We start from the raw sequence: 16,902 nt of genomic DNA, 5'->3' as shown, positions 1-16,902 counted from the left end.
AATGAAGTATTATTTCAATGCAAACAACTGAACAGCAAGCAAGCCATTTTAAACCAGCACAACCAAAATACAAGGCTCTGAAAACAAAATGACAGTGACCATCTGCTGACACAGCCATTAAAACTAACCATCTCCTTCTGGCAAAATATTTTAAGATAATGCTATAATGGTTCATGGATATATTTTGCTAACTTTTGCTGGCAAAGAGTGAGAAGACATCTCTGGCTCTACAGCTAACGGTACTAAAAGGTGATCTGGAATCTGGCTGACCTAATGTTAAAGCATAAAGGGAAGAATTAGGAAGTCCAACAGCTTCTCTGCCTTCGTTACCTCCTGTCTCTGAAATAAAGGAGTAAGGAGGAGAACACACATTGCTTACCACAGGAACCAGGACCTTTGTGAGTAGGGTTGATGCAAGCATGTGTTTATTATCTTTATGGAAAGAAAATATATTTCTTCCAGTCCAAAAAAGATTAAAATCAACTTCTGAAAATTGTAAACTACTATGAAATCAGGACATAAATCTCTGGTCAGGTTAAGCCATAAACACATCTTTAACAAAGAGGCTGAGTCTATTTCATGTGGCATATGCCCTTCCAAAGGTACCAGCATGATCAGAGGCTACCCAAGGGATCAATTTCCGCTACGGTTATCGATCCCCCTCTATAAATATTTTCTGTTGTTTGTGACTTTCTGCTCCACTGTGTCTCTAGTTATCATTCAGACTCTTAAAAGACACTGGTGTATTTTAACAGTGTGGTGCTCTTTGCCCATATACTGAAAGACAATTTTACATCAGTATTACTATTATAACAAAACAGATGGAACATTGTTTCCTGGTCCTAGAATATATGTATTTGGCCACAAAACTTCTAACGTTGCTTGTCCTTTTGGATGCCTTTTATATTATATTGTTTTCTATACCATTGTTCTATGCTTTGGCAATATTACATTTAATCAAAAAAGTTTATGGGTGCAAAAGTCTTAAAAATGACTGATTGATTTATGCTATCAAAGAGGCACAAATGTATTTTTTTCCATTAAAGTGAGCCTTACAGCCTTGTGTTTGTGTTTGACAGAGACTTGGAATGTTTTTCTTGCATATTTCCATTTGAACTGATACAGGCAGAAATAAACCATTATGACAAACTGAGGATTAAGACTGTCAGATCATGAATAGCAAAAGCACTGTCCTTCATATTTTTAAGACCATCAATTTCCCTCATAAGCATTTAAATACATCACCCAGAAATTTGTTATAAGCATATACTTCTCTCCACTCTGTTTCCTTGTGGCATCTAAAAAGTCTATTCATCAACCCAAAGCCCACTGCTCTTTTCTAGCTACAGATTAAGAGGAGGTTATCTTCTTGTTAATTAAGAATACTATGACAGGTGTTATGCCAGGTGAGAGCAATGCCTGGGAATCCCTTTGCTAAAATAACTTTTGAAGCTCTGAGTAAAAGAGACCTTGAGCTGCTCCCACAGGACTGGCATTATCATTGTCCTTAAGTTTAGAGAGACATCACTGAAAACCACGCCTTAGAGATGTCTTTAGAACTGTGCCACCCATCACACACTGGTAATGGTTGTTGTCTTGTTCCTGACTGAGGCTGTTATACAGGGAGGGTTCAGGCCCTGCTGCGTCAGCAGGCCAGTGCCCAACCCAGACTTCCTCCCTACTCCTGGCAGTGCACTGTGGGGTCCTCTGCCAGGCTGTAGCTATGCTTTTTGGGGGCAAGGTAGCTGGGGTTATCTGAAAAATAAAAGAATGGCAATAACTGAGTGCAAAGACTACAACAAAAATTAATGCAGACCTTATCTTCGAAGTGGATAGTACTTTCATAGAGAACAGACCAAAAAAAAAAAAAACCCAAAACATAAGTATACCATATTGGACAAGAAATCCACAGTGGTGGTAAAAAGCAAAACCAGGAATGTTGAAAATTGAAACCACCTCTTGATTTACATTGCCTGTTTTCTTCTAAATCTGTATTTGGTATCTCAGAGCACAATAAAGTTACAGAAGCAGCTTTTCTGGCAGGTTAATATGACATATTTTCAGTCTGTCCTGTCTTTCCTGGGTTTGCCACTTAAACACCATTGAACACTGCAGCACAAATGGTTTTATGACTGAAATTCTGATGCAATTCAGTATAAGAAGAAAAAAAACATGATAAGTCAGTAAGAGAGGGCTAACCGTTGACAAGCAGAGAAGCATAAGAGAAGTGAGAATTTGCCATCCAAAAAAGAGAGGGCAGTCGGAAATTTCTGCTTAGGTACCAATGGGTCCACACTACTTTTCAGCAGATGGCACTACAGTCCTAGTGCTGGACTTTGTATATGCAAGTCACTTGGACTCTCAGAACAGGACTGCCTCCCTGTTTATGCACATGGCTTCAATAAGGGACTTCACACTTTGTAATTGTTTGAGAAACAATGGCCAAGCAGAGTTAATTCTCTCTATGAATGCAAATTGTTCTTAAATTGTAGAAGTCAGCAAATGTTTACAGCCATAAACAAATTACCAATTATTTTGCAAATGTAATCCATGTACTATTTTAGAAATACATTGTGAAAATATCAGCATCAGATAACACTAGTTATTTACTAGAACATTGTTTGTGAGCTGTCAAACAATATAAAAGCTCTGGAGAAAGAGTAAAATATCTTTTGACATATACACCTATTAAGACCAAAAAGCAAATGCAAATTGCGTAGATTTTATTAGGTCATTACAAGTCAAAGACACTTTTAAAAAGAAAATAACATAGTCTACTGAGCAAAGAGCAAATGCAAAGAAGCATTTTTCCTGCCAAGAACAATAGGCATTACAATGGAAGAAAAAATCACCCTCATCTAGGGCAAGGACATGATACATCTTTCAATAGTCATGACAGGAAATTTCAAGCAATTCCTTTTGATTACATGAGGCAGGCTCTCCATGCATATTATCAGTTTTTTAAAAGCTTGCTTCTTGAGGTAGATGCTACTATTCGAATAAAATTAGTTCAGCTGAATAAAAACCCAATTTCAAAAACCCCAAACCTCTAGGGGGTCCAGCACTGATTAAAAAATTAGTTTGGAATGCCACCTACCCAAGACCATTTGATACTACACAGAAAACGTGCCCTGTGATTCATTTTAGAGCATTCTTCTTACTCCCAATTTAGTTCTTCAGCTGCTTGGGATGCTGGAACTCCAATACATACTCTAGGTGCATCGACACTGACTTCTAGAAAACACAAAATCCTTATTTGAGTCACCTCCAATAAAGTAAGAATGTGAGAGTCAAAAAACACACAACTGGTTCATTTTCTTTTGATTTCACATAAATTCTAAACAAACTTTTTACATTCTTTTTCTCCTGAAACTTTCATGGTTTTCATGTTTCTGTAGAGACCAGACTCTCTAAAATGTTGAAGCTGTAAAGTTTTTATAAAATGCAAATTCTAAATCTTCCCCCATCTTCAGCATGATTTCAAGCACAAAAATTTACGCTAGATGAGAAAAGGAAAATTTCTAGTAAAAAGTTTTTTTTTTAAAAAAGGGAAAAAAATGGTACACTAGAGCAGTTTCCAAAATGCCATAGATGATCAAAGAAAATATATTAAGACATGAATGTCAGAATCAGTTGAAAGTCCTAATAATAGCAGCACAGAATATGCCCTACATTTATACTCTGATAAAAGAAGCCTTAGTATTTTAACATGACTGAAACACAGCAGATGCATTTCATAAAGGTCTGCTAATCAAGTTAGACTTAGAGCAGAGATGCTTCTGTTACATAGAAAGCAGGACAGGTAAATTTTTCTCCAGCATTCATTTAAATTTTAATCTGTTTTTCAGATTTTACCAAGCAGTTCATATTAGGCCATGGCTGAACCACATGAAATGCTTAGCACCAGATAATGTTAAGATACCTCCTTATATTCCAAAGCTGTTCTTTACTGCATTTCATGGTCCAGAACACTCTGATGTGTTATTTGTTAGTAAAACACTTTACACAGCAGGATTTCTTTGATTAGCTTTCTACAGGGAGACATTCAGAACCCAGGCTAAGTGCTGTTGATTTTCTGTATACACCAGATCATAATCTGCAGAGAGACCTCAACAAACTAGAGGACTGGACAATTACCAACCACATGAAATTTCACAGGGGAAAGTGCCAGATTCTGCATCTGGCTGGGTCAGTCCTGCATGCACTGGGGAATGAGAGTCTGGAGGGCAGTGCCATGGAAAGGACCTGGGGGTCCTGGTTGACAGCAAAGTGAAAGTGAGCCAGCAGTGCCCTGGCAGCCAAAAGGGCCAAGCATGTCCTGGGGAGCATCAGGCACAGCATCGCCAGCTGGACAAGGAAGGGGATTGCCTCACTTAGCTCTGTTCTCTGGGCCACCCTCATCTTGAATGCTAGGGGCAGTTTTGGGTGCTACAATGCAAGAAGGTTATAAAGCTATTGGAGAGTGTCCAAAGGAGGGCCTTATGAGGAGTGGTTGACGGCACTTGGTTTGTTCAGCCTGGAGAAGAGGAGACCTCACTGCAGTTACAACTTTCTCACGAAGGCAAGACAATGAGCAGACACTTTTCTCTGTGATCCCTTCTCTGTGGTGACAGTGACAGGGCCCGTGGAAACGGCCTGAAGTTTTGTTAGGGGAGGTTTAGGTTAGAAAAAGGTTCTTTACCCAGAGGATGGTTGGGTACTGGGACAGGCTCCCCAGGAAAGTGGTCACAGCACCAAGCCTATCTGGGTTCAAGAAACATTTGGAAAATACTCTCAGGAGTATGGTGTGACTGCTGGGTATGGTGCAGTGCAAGGCCAGTAGCTGGACTTGATGATCCTTGTGGGTCCCTTCCAACCCAGCTTATTTTGTGATTCTGTGATCTGAACGGTAAAAGCAGGAACTAAAGCAATGCAAGACAATGCGATTCTTTTTTTTAATATCAACAGACTTCAACTAAAGAACGAGGAGTGGAAGCATTTATTTTCCTTTGTTCAGATGAACTCCTTAGATCACACCAAATTTGTATAGTGTTGGGTATTTCTTAAGATTCAGCATGGGCATTGTTTCTGCTTACTAAGAAAGCACAGAAGAAGATAAAGCCAGATAGGAAAAATTCTCTTTCATAAAGGGCCACCTTACCTTGGATTATCTTAAGGCTGTATTTTAGTTCCAGGTAATCCATTTTTTTTCCTGCATTCTATCACCCAGCTAGATAAATACAATTTTTCTTAGTTCAAAACTAGCTAAAAGTAAAGCTGAGACTATTTAATGCTATGATTTGCCTAGTGAGCTCTCATTCTGAAATAGGCAATTCACATGACCTACTATATTTCCTTCATATCCATTCTCATACTCCAATTACTTTCCATTTTGGTTTTTGATTTTTAGTACTTTTTTGCCTATTACCCTGGGAAGAAGAGCATTTATTGATTTATATCTGTTTATATCAGAGCTCAGGCAAATATTTTATTAGATGTCGCCTGAGAAAATTTTGTTAACTTTTTACTAACTGATTCACTACCTAGATTAGAGGCCAAGCAATAAAAGGATTTGATAAGGGATTTACTGCATTGAGCTCTCACTTCAGCCGCATATGTGGAGCTGAAGCAGGACCAGAAGATGTAACTTTTTGACATTCTGCCACACATCCAAAAATGCGCCAGTACATACTGATGGCATTTAATAGATTTTCTGTGGCACCTTTTGATAAACATATTCCACTTTTAGGTTGTATTTGACCTGAAAGGAAACTCACCTTTTACAGAGCACAGCTATTCCAAAAATCATATTCCCAAACACTACTTTAAGAGGCTAAAAATAGGAAGTGGTCTTGCCATGAAACAGTATAAAAAGGGAAATAGTGGTTTACAAGTTGGTCTATATTAAATTATTTTGTGACTTTTTCCCAACAGAGGGAAGTCTTTGAGTTACATAAGCTTGCCGTGTCTGTGTTCAGAGATACCTGAAGAATTGTGTAATTTATTTTTTTTTATGAGCTGAATGTCTTCAGCATCTGCCTTGCTCCCAGTACATTCTCCTAAATAATCAAAGACTGTTTACAGCTATGTCAGCACAGATTTCAGCACAAAGATTAATCTTCCCAAAACCTGAATACCTTGTTGAAGGGTGAGTGACCACTGATTAAAGTATTAATATTCTAGTACTTACCACTAAAGTATCTGTAGGCCAGATGGTCCATGTACTCATGGTTATAGTTTTCTAAAAAAAAGCCTTGCTTGTTTTTTAAGTTTGAAATATTTTTATGCAGAATAATAAGAGAGATAATTTATAAATCAACTGTTTGGCAGAATGAGACATAGAAAGCCACTGAAACTGCATGACACATTCAAGATCTTCCTTATACATTTATAAGGTATGTATACATGTATATAAGTATTTCTACCTTTATGGTTGTTATCTGGTAATTAAAGAAGTTAGCATGGCCAAAAACTCTGAGATTTTAAACAGTGAAGTAAAGCAATCATAATATCATCAAGTTTAGAAGAAATGTTTAAGATCATTGAGTCCAACTGTCAACCCAGCACTGCCCCAGTCCCTAAACCACACCACCCAAAGCCAGATCCAGATGCCTCTTGAACACCTCCAGGGATGGTGACTCCACCACCTCCCTGGTGCATCCTATTCCAAAGCATGACTACCCAAACAGCAAAAAAGCTTTTTCTAGTGACTAATGTGACTCTCCCTTGTCTCAGCCTGAGGCCATTTCCTCTTGTCCTCTCACTGCAGGCACTGTAGTGGATACGGCCCCGGCTCACCTCAGCCTCCTTACAGGGAGCTGCAAGAAGCAGTGAGGTCCCCCTGAACCTCCTCTTCTTGAGACTAAACAAGCCCAGCTCCCACATCTGTCCCTCATGAGAGATGTTCTTCAGTCCTTTCAGGAACCTCACTGCCCTTCGCTGGACAGGCTCCAGCCCCTCAATGTCCCTTTTAAAGTGAGGGGCCCAGAACTGAGCAGGATTTGAGGTGAGGCCTCCCCAGTGCCCGGTACAGGGGCACGATCACTGCCCTTGTCCTGCTGGCCACGCTGCTCTAGACACAGGCCAGGATGCCACTGGCCTTCTTGGCCACCTGGGCACACTGCTGGCTCATAGCGAGCCAGGAAATAAAATCTAAAAAAAAAAAAAAAAAAAAAAAAGGTAAATCAAGAAATAAAGCAATACACTTGACAAGGAGAAATTAGTTTGTTCCACACCCATGGTTACTTCTGGACAAAACCCTTGACTTTGGCCAAGCTACACAGGGCTGTGGTAAAATGGTAAAACTGTTTACTCTAATTTAAGGGTAATCTGTAACCAGTAGATATTTCTACATACTCAGAAAAAGGAAGACTTTAATTTTTTACCTAATCACAGTCTGCTCTTTTAAAAAATTTTGAGAAGAAATGACCATCATTTTCTAAGTCCTAGTTTTCAAAAATAATATTCCACCCTCTCATATATGTGAGATACCTAAGAGCAGTGGCCTATGACATATTTTTTGCAGTCTCTCCTCTGGTGCTTCATTGCAGACAACAAACTAGGTTTTTCTCAGAAAGCATCAAAACTGCTATTCTCTGCAAGTATGACAGTATGATGGACAAAATTTTATAGCATTGTGGGGTATTGCATGGACCTGCTCATCATAGCTGGAGTAGAGTCTTGCTTCCTGAACTTGTAGAAATAGAATAAGCTTGTTTGTAGGACAGCTCTATGGTATAAGTTAGCGTATGATACATCTGATACATCTCTCTCAGGCTATGTCCATTGTTGTCTCAGATTCAACACCTTGTGTAGCTGGTCTGTTACTGTGGCAGACTCAGCACTTGAGGAGTGCTAGAATAGGACAGAAAGCTTTTTCTGGAAAGAAAAAATTCTGTGTCTACCTCATACCAACTGATACAACTCTTCCTTTCATTCAGTGTTCTCTCCTTGTAGTGTAAGCAACAGAAGGCTGGCTGATACCACCAGCGACCGTGATGTGATAATGTATTTAAGGAAAAAAATGGCTGAACTACAGCAGCCACAGAAGTGAGAATAAGCAACAGAAAGAACTCTGCAGACACCAAGGTCAGTGGAAAAGGAGGGGCAGGAAGGGCTCCATGCTGGGGCAGAGAATCCCGTGAAGCCCATGGTGAGGCAGCTGTGTCCCTGCAGCCCCAGGGGGAGCAGAGATCCACCTGCAGCCTGTGCAGGACCCCATGCCAAACTGGGTGGATGCTCAAAGCAGACTGTGATCTCATGGAAAGCCTGCACTAGAGCAGAGTCCTGGCAGGAGCTGTGGAGAGCGGTGCTGACACAGGAGCAGGTTTGCTGATGGGACTTGTGACCTCACAAGTTCCTCACACTGTTCCTGAAGGACTGACCCCATGGGAGGGACCCACAATGGGATACCTTGTGAAGAACTGCAGCCAGTGGGAAGGACCCATGTTGGTGATATTTGTGGAGGACTGTTTCCCATGGGAAGGACCCCTGTGGCCTGGGAACAGGGTAAGGAGTCTTCCTTGGGTAGGAAGGAGTGCCAGAGATAAGGTGTGATGAATTGACTTCAGAACCTATTCCCCATCTATCTGGGCTGCTCAGGGGTAGGAGACAGAGAATTTAGAAATAACACTGAGACTGGGAGTAAGGGAGGGGTTAGTGGAACCTAGTTTCCTTTGACTGGCAAGAAATTAAATAATGTCCATGACCTGAGCCTCTTTTGCCTCCAACAGTAGTTACTGAGTGATCTCTCCTTATCCTTATGTCAACTATAATGAGCCACTGGTTAATTTTTTCTCTTCTTCTTTCTTTATTCAGCTGAGGCAGGGAGTCATAGAACAGCTTGTGGGGGCATCCTGACATCCAGCCAGGGTCAGACCAGCACAAATGCATGTGTAACACTAATGCAAATATGTGTTACACATAATATACATACATGCATACATACATACATACATATATAAACACACACACACATACATATATATATATACACACATATATATACACACACACATATATATATAGTACATGTTTATCTATTTTTATTTATATATATTTAGTAGTAAAAGGCATTTCAGAATTTACTTGGATTCTTATGGAATTATGATGACATATGAAAATGCTAGTATAGGAACAAAAATCATTGTCTGAAAAGAGGAAAGAAGATTTCCCCCATGGAATCAAAAGCTCTTCTTTGCTAGAATACACTCACAGTGGCTGAGAGATAAAGGCCCACAGCACTTCATGCAACCAACCAGTCAAGAATGAAAGCTAGTCCTCCACACTGGTGTCCAGATGTGAGGTTTTAAGGAATTTTAAGAAGCTCAAGCCTACTTTGAGAAAGGGAACCACCAATTTTGCCAGAAGTATCACAAAATATGCCAGGGTGTCACAAAGGTGTCACAACGTGTCCTTCTCACAAAATATAACAAGGATCATCAAGTCCATCTTCTGGCCCTGTACAGGACCATCCCCAAGAGTCACACCAAATGAAAGATGGTTCATTAAAAGAGTAACTAAAGCAGTTGCTCCTTTGCACACTCCATGTTACTGCTCCCACTGAACACAGCACAGAGCTACACGGCAAAAAACCAAATGCATATGAAATTTCTCAGTGAGAAATAAACATGTGTGTAAAAGCTGTACTACGGAACCTTTTCCACCTGAAGGAATAGTGCAGGAGAAATAAGGAGATCAGCATTTCTGGAAAAAGCATAGACTGTTGTTAGCAGTGATTTGTCAGAAAGTATGTAGAGTCTGTGAAAACCTTGAATAAATTCAAAGAAAATATTTGTGGCTTTTTTATTTTCTTAGACAAAAAAGATTACAGAAATAAAATTTTCTAAAAGATGCACTTTATATTTTTCAAATAATTTCAGAACAAGACTAACTTCTTCAATAAAACTTCAACAAAATAAAGTGGAAATTCTCCTGACAAGACAGAATTATCCCATAAAGAAATATTTTGTAAAAGAAAGAATTGCTAGTGAGTTAACATTACCATCTGCTCTTGCACTCTGTAGATATATGCAACTTATTGTATCATTGTGATTGTGGCTGGATGGCAGAAATACAGACTTTGGAATCCAAAACCCTGCTAAGCTCCCAACAAGCCTTAGGCAAGACTGCAAAATCAACAGCAGTTGACAGATTTATGTATTTCTTTATAATATAGTACAAAAATATTTCTATTTAAAATACAGGATCTGGAGAAGAATAAGTTCAGTTTTGAGTTTTCCTTCTTTGAATTTTTACGGAAGTGAAGACTGACCAAGCAGTATATTTTGGTGTAAGACATTTAAATCTCCTTTCTCTTTTGGTGTGAGGGAAAACCTCACATAGCATTACTCTGTATGGATCACTAGTTATCTGTGATTTTTAGTGTAAATGAATCATTAATTAATGATTTAGCTAATTCCCTGCCTAAATTTGGGCTACAATATTTTTGAATTAACATTTTATAAACTACTTCAGTAAATATAAAAATTTTCAATTCACTGTATATAGGTCCCTGTGGTGATTTTTGTATATTTCAAGAAAATATACACTAGCATAGACTTAAAAAGCCTGATAAAATACAAATGGTCCTTAAAATAATTAATGATTGTCACATTCTTAATGGAACAAAGGGATACAATGCTTAAAAAAGCCTTCTGAAAACCCACAAAAATGTAAGAAATGGTGATAGATACAGAAAAAAAAATTATATTGAGGAATTACTAGTACTCTTCTACAGCAAAAGTGTTTTTCCCAAAACTTTTGAGACTGAGTGGAAATACAGTTTGCAGGAAGGTGTGGTGAATTCCATTTTTCACCTGCTATTGCCCTGACTTTTACTAGCAGTCCAATAGTTTTTCTCTTATTCTCACTATCTTTTCTTTGCTAGCTATTGATGTAAAGTGGGCCCAAAATTCTGGAAAATAATTCCCTCACCTCCAGCCCTTGAATTAATTATTCTGAGCAGCGCATATTTCTCCGGTAAAAAATGTGACTTGATGAAACTGATAGTAACAACAACAATAACAACTACCACCATCATCGTAATCATCATCAGAATTGACTTACTGAGACTTTGGACAGTTTGCAAGAGGGATGGTAATGGAGCACCAGTACTGCACTTCTGGGTCTAAGAAGCACAAAATAATTTAGATTAACTAAGCCAATGTTGACTTCTTTTTCCAATATCCTGAAAAAATAATCTAAGCAACAGGCAGGTAAGAAGGGCGTACCAGCCTTTACTTTGATTTGCCTTTCTATTGCCAGCAATAGCAATTCTAACACAATAAAAGGGAAGCCATTTTTAAAAATTCTGCTCCGAAAGATATCTAAAAAAATATATTTTTCAGAATATTTTTCATTAAATTGACGATGTTTCATCTGAGCTAATTAAATCTTATCAACCTAATGCAATGCACTATGTACAATACAATATGCTTTTAAATATTAGCTTTTTAATACTTCCTTATTCTGTGCAAGATCTTACACTATAAAGTGTTTGTCATGAAAAAAACCAAACCACCATCATGTTATTGAAGAAGTGTTAGACAAGTACTTCTACATTTTGGAGTAATTTTGGAGTAATTTTGGAGGGAAATTACTGAAAGAGGACCTCATCAGGGTCCATAAGTACTGCACAAAGGCTGTCAAGGAGCCAGGCTCTTCTTGGTCAAGTAATAAGACAAGAGGCAATGAGCAGAAACTGATGCACAATACGTCCCACCTGCACATGAGGAAGAACTTTTTTACCCTGCAGGTGACCGTGCACTGGAACAGACTGCCCAGACAGGCTGTGGAGTCTCCCTCATTGGAGATATTCAGGAACTGTCTGGACAAAATCCTGTGCCAGGTGCTCTGGGATGATGCTGCTTGAGCAGAGGAGTCAGACTAGAGGACTCATTGTGGCCCCATCCTGACCCATTCTGTGAAAGTGCCATTTCTGCTAAAGATCTCCATTGTACTGATCTTTTTCCTTTGCTTTTATTTATCTCTATAATTTTTTTTGTTCATACCTTTCCTATTTTCCTTTTATAGAAAGCAATATGTTTTAATGAAATATTCCACTTCCCTCAGTTTTTCTTAGAAGTATGTTTATCATCAGGAAAGATAAATCTTAAATGTTCCTTTTTTATTAATATTGTGCAGACTACATTATTTCCACATTGTTTGGGGATGTGACAAATTGTATTTAATTTCTACACACAAAATTTCTACACACAAAATTCATTTACAATTTCTTTTTTAAAAATACACTTCATTACCAGCTGTCACAAATGATCTAAATAAAAGATTTTTGGATTAAGATTAGAGTCCTGCAGTAAAAGCAGTAAGAATTCCCTATATTCAATGTGGTATGGTCTATTCCATTTGTTTCTGAGTACATTCCACTCACAGATGTGCTAACTCAATAAATGCCTCTAATAGCAGCTCTCTTTAAACTCTGATGCATTGATTTTTCTTGGCTATGGGTTTCATAGGTATTGTTAAATATGTTCATGAATAATAAAGAAATTCTAAATGACTATAAGTACTTGTTCATATTGGCTTATTTGCCAGTTGTCTGGAGGTTTGATAATCTTTAAAAATTTATAGTTCACAGAGCCTTAGAAAATAATAATTTGAAGTATTTTGTATACCACAGATTACAGTTTTCCAAAGTGTTCTTTTCCTGTAACTACCTTAGAAAATTCATCTAGAAGTCCATACTTAGATCCATATCCATCCCTTTAGAGTATTTCTGGTAGTTATTTCCCATAGAAATTTCAAAACTCCCTTACTTTTGTTATCAGCATTGGTTAAGACAACACACTTCAGTTTTTCCTGTGATGTGTCAGTACCTATGACAGCTGAAAATAATGAAAAAATAATGCAGATATGCCATTTGCAAGAAAAAGTAACTAGAAAGACAGATGGCTCTATTTTGCATAATATGCTAACCTGAGCAGGGAGGGGGAAGGACACAAACTTATATCCATCCCAATCACAAGAACATGCTGAGTAGGAAATGGATTGAGAGCAGCCCTGTGGAAAAGGACTTGGAGGTGTTGGTGCACCAGAAGGCAGACATGACCCAGCACTGGCAGCCCAGAAAGCCAACCATGCCCTGGGCTGCTCCAAAAACAGCACGGCCAGCAGGGCAAGGGAAGGGGTTCTGCTCGTCTCCTCTCCTCTGAGCCCCCACCTGCAGTGCTGTGTCCAGCTCTGGGGTTCTCAACATAAGAAGGACATGGAGCTGCTGGAACTAGTGCACAGGAGGACAATCACAGTGGTGATCAAATTGTTGAAACACCAGGCCTAGTCAGGCTAAGGGACTTGGGGTTCTATTGAGCCTGGAAAAGAGAAGGCTCCAGGGAGGTCAAGGAGCACCTTCTGCTCTATAAAGGGGCCCCACAAGTGAGATGGAGAGGTACTTTCATAAAGGCATGGAGTGATAGGAAAAGGGGGAGTGGCTTTAAACTGAAAGAGAGCAGGTTTAGATTAGATATTAGGAAGAAATTCTCTACTCTGAGGGTGGTGAGGCACTGGAACAGGTTGCCCAGAGAGGCTGTGGATGCCCCATTGCTGGAAAAGTTTTAGGTCCAGTTGGATATGGTTGTGAGCAGCCTGGTTTCATGGAAGGTGTCCCTAAATGTGGCAGAGGGGCTGGAACTAGGAGATCTCTAAGGCCCCTCACAATCCGAACTATTCTATAGTTCTGTGATCTCTTACTAGACCACGAAAAGGAGACATCTACTCACTCAAAGCCACGGTGATCTCAATACACCAGGAGCAATTCAAACTCTGCTGAAGAACCAGAACACTATTTCGTGTTTGCTTCTTTTCTCACATAGCTTTTGGGTTTGGCTTTGTGAACTTTTCTATTTCCCTCTCTGAAACACCTTTAGGCTTCATGGTTGCACTTCTATGTACACAAGCAGCTCAGAGAGATTAAGTTGGATGAACACCCACTGATTTAGTCCAAATAGAGACTCCTTTCACATTCTTTTAAAATTTGTCAAACTGCCTGCCCTCTTATTTTCCACCTCATGCTCCCTCTCAGTTGACACAGTAAGGAAAAGCCACAACAAATTTGTTTGTTTATGCTGGATTTGACCCACTAATTAGAACTCAAAGACTCAAACTAACAGCTAAATTTGACATGTCATCAAAATGTCATGGAAAGGTTCATTAACCTGATGCCTATTAGAGCCGCCACATTTATCTGGAATTCAAAATGAATAAAGAATACAGGAATGTTATCAAGTTCTCCGGAATAGACACCAGGAGATACACCATGTCTATATTGTTAATCAAAAATCCTGGAAGAAAAAACCCCAAAACTACAATCAGGATTCTCTAAGTAAATGGTGTACAAAGTCAGTAAAATATTCCCCATCATTTTATTCTTTGTATTTAAAGGCTTTATACTGCTTAAGGCTGATAAGAAAAACAGCATTTGTAAAATATAGAAATTTGATGATTCTTGACAGAAATACTTCTGGGAGTAGTTCACAGCTGCATGCTTTGTCTTGCACATAATCATTCCTCATCTTAAACAAGAAGTACTGGCCTGATTTTTAGGAAGAGCATTCAATGCGGCTGCCAGGAGAGGAAGCAGGGGACCACTCTGCACCCTCTGATACAGATGCTCTCTAGAACCTCTACATTCAGCTCTTACACGATCCAGAGATGTTCTGGCAAAATCTCCTTTCCCCTGTTAACAACAGGCCCAGCTAGAAGAAAGCAGAAACAGCTGCAGGAGTTTCTTCCCAGGTAAGGATATGCTCAGAGGGCTGGTGGCCTCACAGCAGCTGCCTGCAGGCACAGCAGCCCCTGGCTCACAGTCAGGGTGCAGCACCTGTGCAGGCTCTGCTACCTCCTGCAGGCCTCCTGTGGGGGCATGGAGATGCCAGTTTTCCAAATATCCCCTCCAACTTTGCTGCTTCCTCAAAAGCCTCATGCAAAATGCACGTACAGGTCTCCAGCTAGGTCTCTGCTTCCAGCAAGCTGGTGCATAGTTAGGGCTCCTGCCTCAGCAAGGCCAAAGTGCCATTCAAGCATCGTGAGTTCCCTCAGAGCACTGCATCTCATTCTGGCATTATGCTGCAAACAATATGCAGTGGCTGGGATGGGAAAGATACGGCTGCTACCATATGGATTTGAAAGAAGTGAAAGGAATTTTTCTTCTTTCCTAATATTTCTAATATTCAACTCTGTACGTTGGTTTTTTTTTCATAAACTAACAGAACAGAACAGACATGCTGACACCAGAATGTTCGGTTAAAAATGCAATCATTTGAACAAGGAACAGTTTATCACAAATAAATCCCTAAAGGCCTTGGTCAAAATTTCCAATGTGATGAACTCCTCAAGTTTAATTGCAAAGTTATTAGCTCAGTAATAGCATAATTGGAAAAGAAACTGCATATATGCCTTAATTTCCTGCCTGTCAGATTTTCAGTTGTATCTAAATAGTGGTCAATATTGCCATAGAAATACAGTGTAGAAACAGAGGGTGAAACAGATTCTTCTTGGGTATGGCCTTTTATGAAAATTCATTCAAATTAAGATTTTGGATACTAGTTTCAACAAAGTGGAAGTCTGGCCTTCAAAATAATCTAGAATGCAAACTTTCCTCCTACTTCTGATACAAGAATTGTTAGTAGGCAATGGATAATTTCATTAAATAAGACCAGAAAGTAGCCAATTGTCAAATATTTAAATAAGTCCTCCCTGCAGTGGCATGTCTTATAGTGCATGTAAATATTTCAGTTGCTTTTAATGGCACATCAATCTAGTCTCAGAGGTAAAACAAGGACAACATATGAGACCTACAGCTAAAGTAAAGATTTTTGAATATTGGACCCCAAATTGAGGCTGCAAAAAATGAAGTGCAAAGGTTAAGTGTGTATTAGAAAGGGGATCACCTGAAGCCACTTCTCAGGGAATACGTGAAAGTGCCTAATATGGAATTTTATGAGGATAGATAGATAGATAGATAGATAGATAGATAGATAGATGGATAGATTGATTTCAAATGAAATTGTTGTGTTCATATTAGGATGAACAAGGGTGTATTACACAAGGTCAATCAACAATGAATATTTTGCAAAGTTATCTAATCTGTCTACTGGGTGCTTGCATAGAAGTTATTTAGATAAAAACCTTGGAAAGATGTGTAAGGAAGTTTGACAGAATTTTCACTGACTACATTAAATCTTTTGCTTAAGGACAGTAGAGTTATAGGAATGGAAAGATCTGAAGGTGAATAGAAGGCAATTCTGGATGCAAGCTCAGATTAAGTCATGTAAACTGGAACCTGTTGGGCTGGTCTTCAAAATGTGACATTTTGCTTAAGAAAAGAAATTAAAGAAATCACATAAGGAGTAAGAGAGAGGAACAAGACTATCTGTAGATCATAACTAGCAGCACAAAAAGAAAAAAATTTACATATTACATAAGTAGCCAAAACTTATGCGGTTTAATCCCTGACAAAAAAGTACCACGACGTCACTCACTAACTACCCTTGCTCTGCCCTGTCTGAAGTGAGATGGCAGGGAGAGCAGGAAAAAGATGCAACACTTGGGTTGAGATAAGAATAGTTTAATAACTGAAGTTAAAAAAAAATCATAAATAAACAAATACAATTATCAAAGTAATATAGAGAGAGAGAGAGGAAGAAACCCCCAAACCCCACAGGTGAGGCACACTACACCGGGTCACCATTTACTGGTTGATGCCTAGCCCAGCTCCCAGCTGTGACCTTCACTCCCAGCAAAACCCCCCAGTTTATAAACTAGGCATGACCATCTGTGGCATGGAATACCTCTTTGGTCAGTGCAGGTCAGCTGTACTGCACTTGCTTTCTCCCCGCTTTTTGTGCACCAGCACACTCACAGAACACAGAAAACTGAAACTCCTTGATTTAGGGTAAGCACTGCTTA

The 16,902-nt window shown here is 39.2% G+C and overlaps 1 protein-coding gene and 2 long non-coding RNA genes across 12 annotated transcripts in view; 1 reads left to right on the top strand and 2 right to left on the bottom strand.

The window, feature by feature from the left end:
• The window catches only part of TRPM3 (transient receptor potential cation channel subfamily M member 3), a 404,729-nt gene that overhangs the window by 172,703 nt on the left and 215,124 nt on the right, over nucleotides 1-16,902 (bottom strand). The gene's annotated exons all lie outside the window — the stretch shown is intronic.
• LOC135290426 (uncharacterized) lies at nucleotides 1,732-8,204 on the bottom strand. The gene is made up of 3 exons (XR_010353196.1): nucleotides 7,884-8,204; nucleotides 3,098-3,234; nucleotides 1,732-1,755 (listed from the first exon to the last, which is right to left on the bottom strand). It is a non-coding gene; the product is annotated as an uncharacterized LOC135290426 (long non-coding RNA).
• On the top strand, nucleotides 8,209-9,626 carry LOC135290425 (uncharacterized). The gene is made up of 2 exons (XR_010353195.1): nucleotides 8,209-8,487; nucleotides 9,447-9,626. It is a non-coding gene; the product is annotated as an uncharacterized LOC135290425 (long non-coding RNA).

This window comes from Passer domesticus, chromosome Z, assembly GCF_036417665.1.
Source record: "Passer domesticus isolate bPasDom1 chromosome Z, bPasDom1.hap1, whole genome shotgun sequence".
In the NCBI taxonomy this organism is placed as follows: domain Eukaryota; kingdom Metazoa; phylum Chordata; class Aves; order Passeriformes; family Passeridae; genus Passer; species Passer domesticus.
Note: the sequence above shows the minus strand (reverse complement) of the source record. Positions and strands in the feature narration are given on the sequence as shown.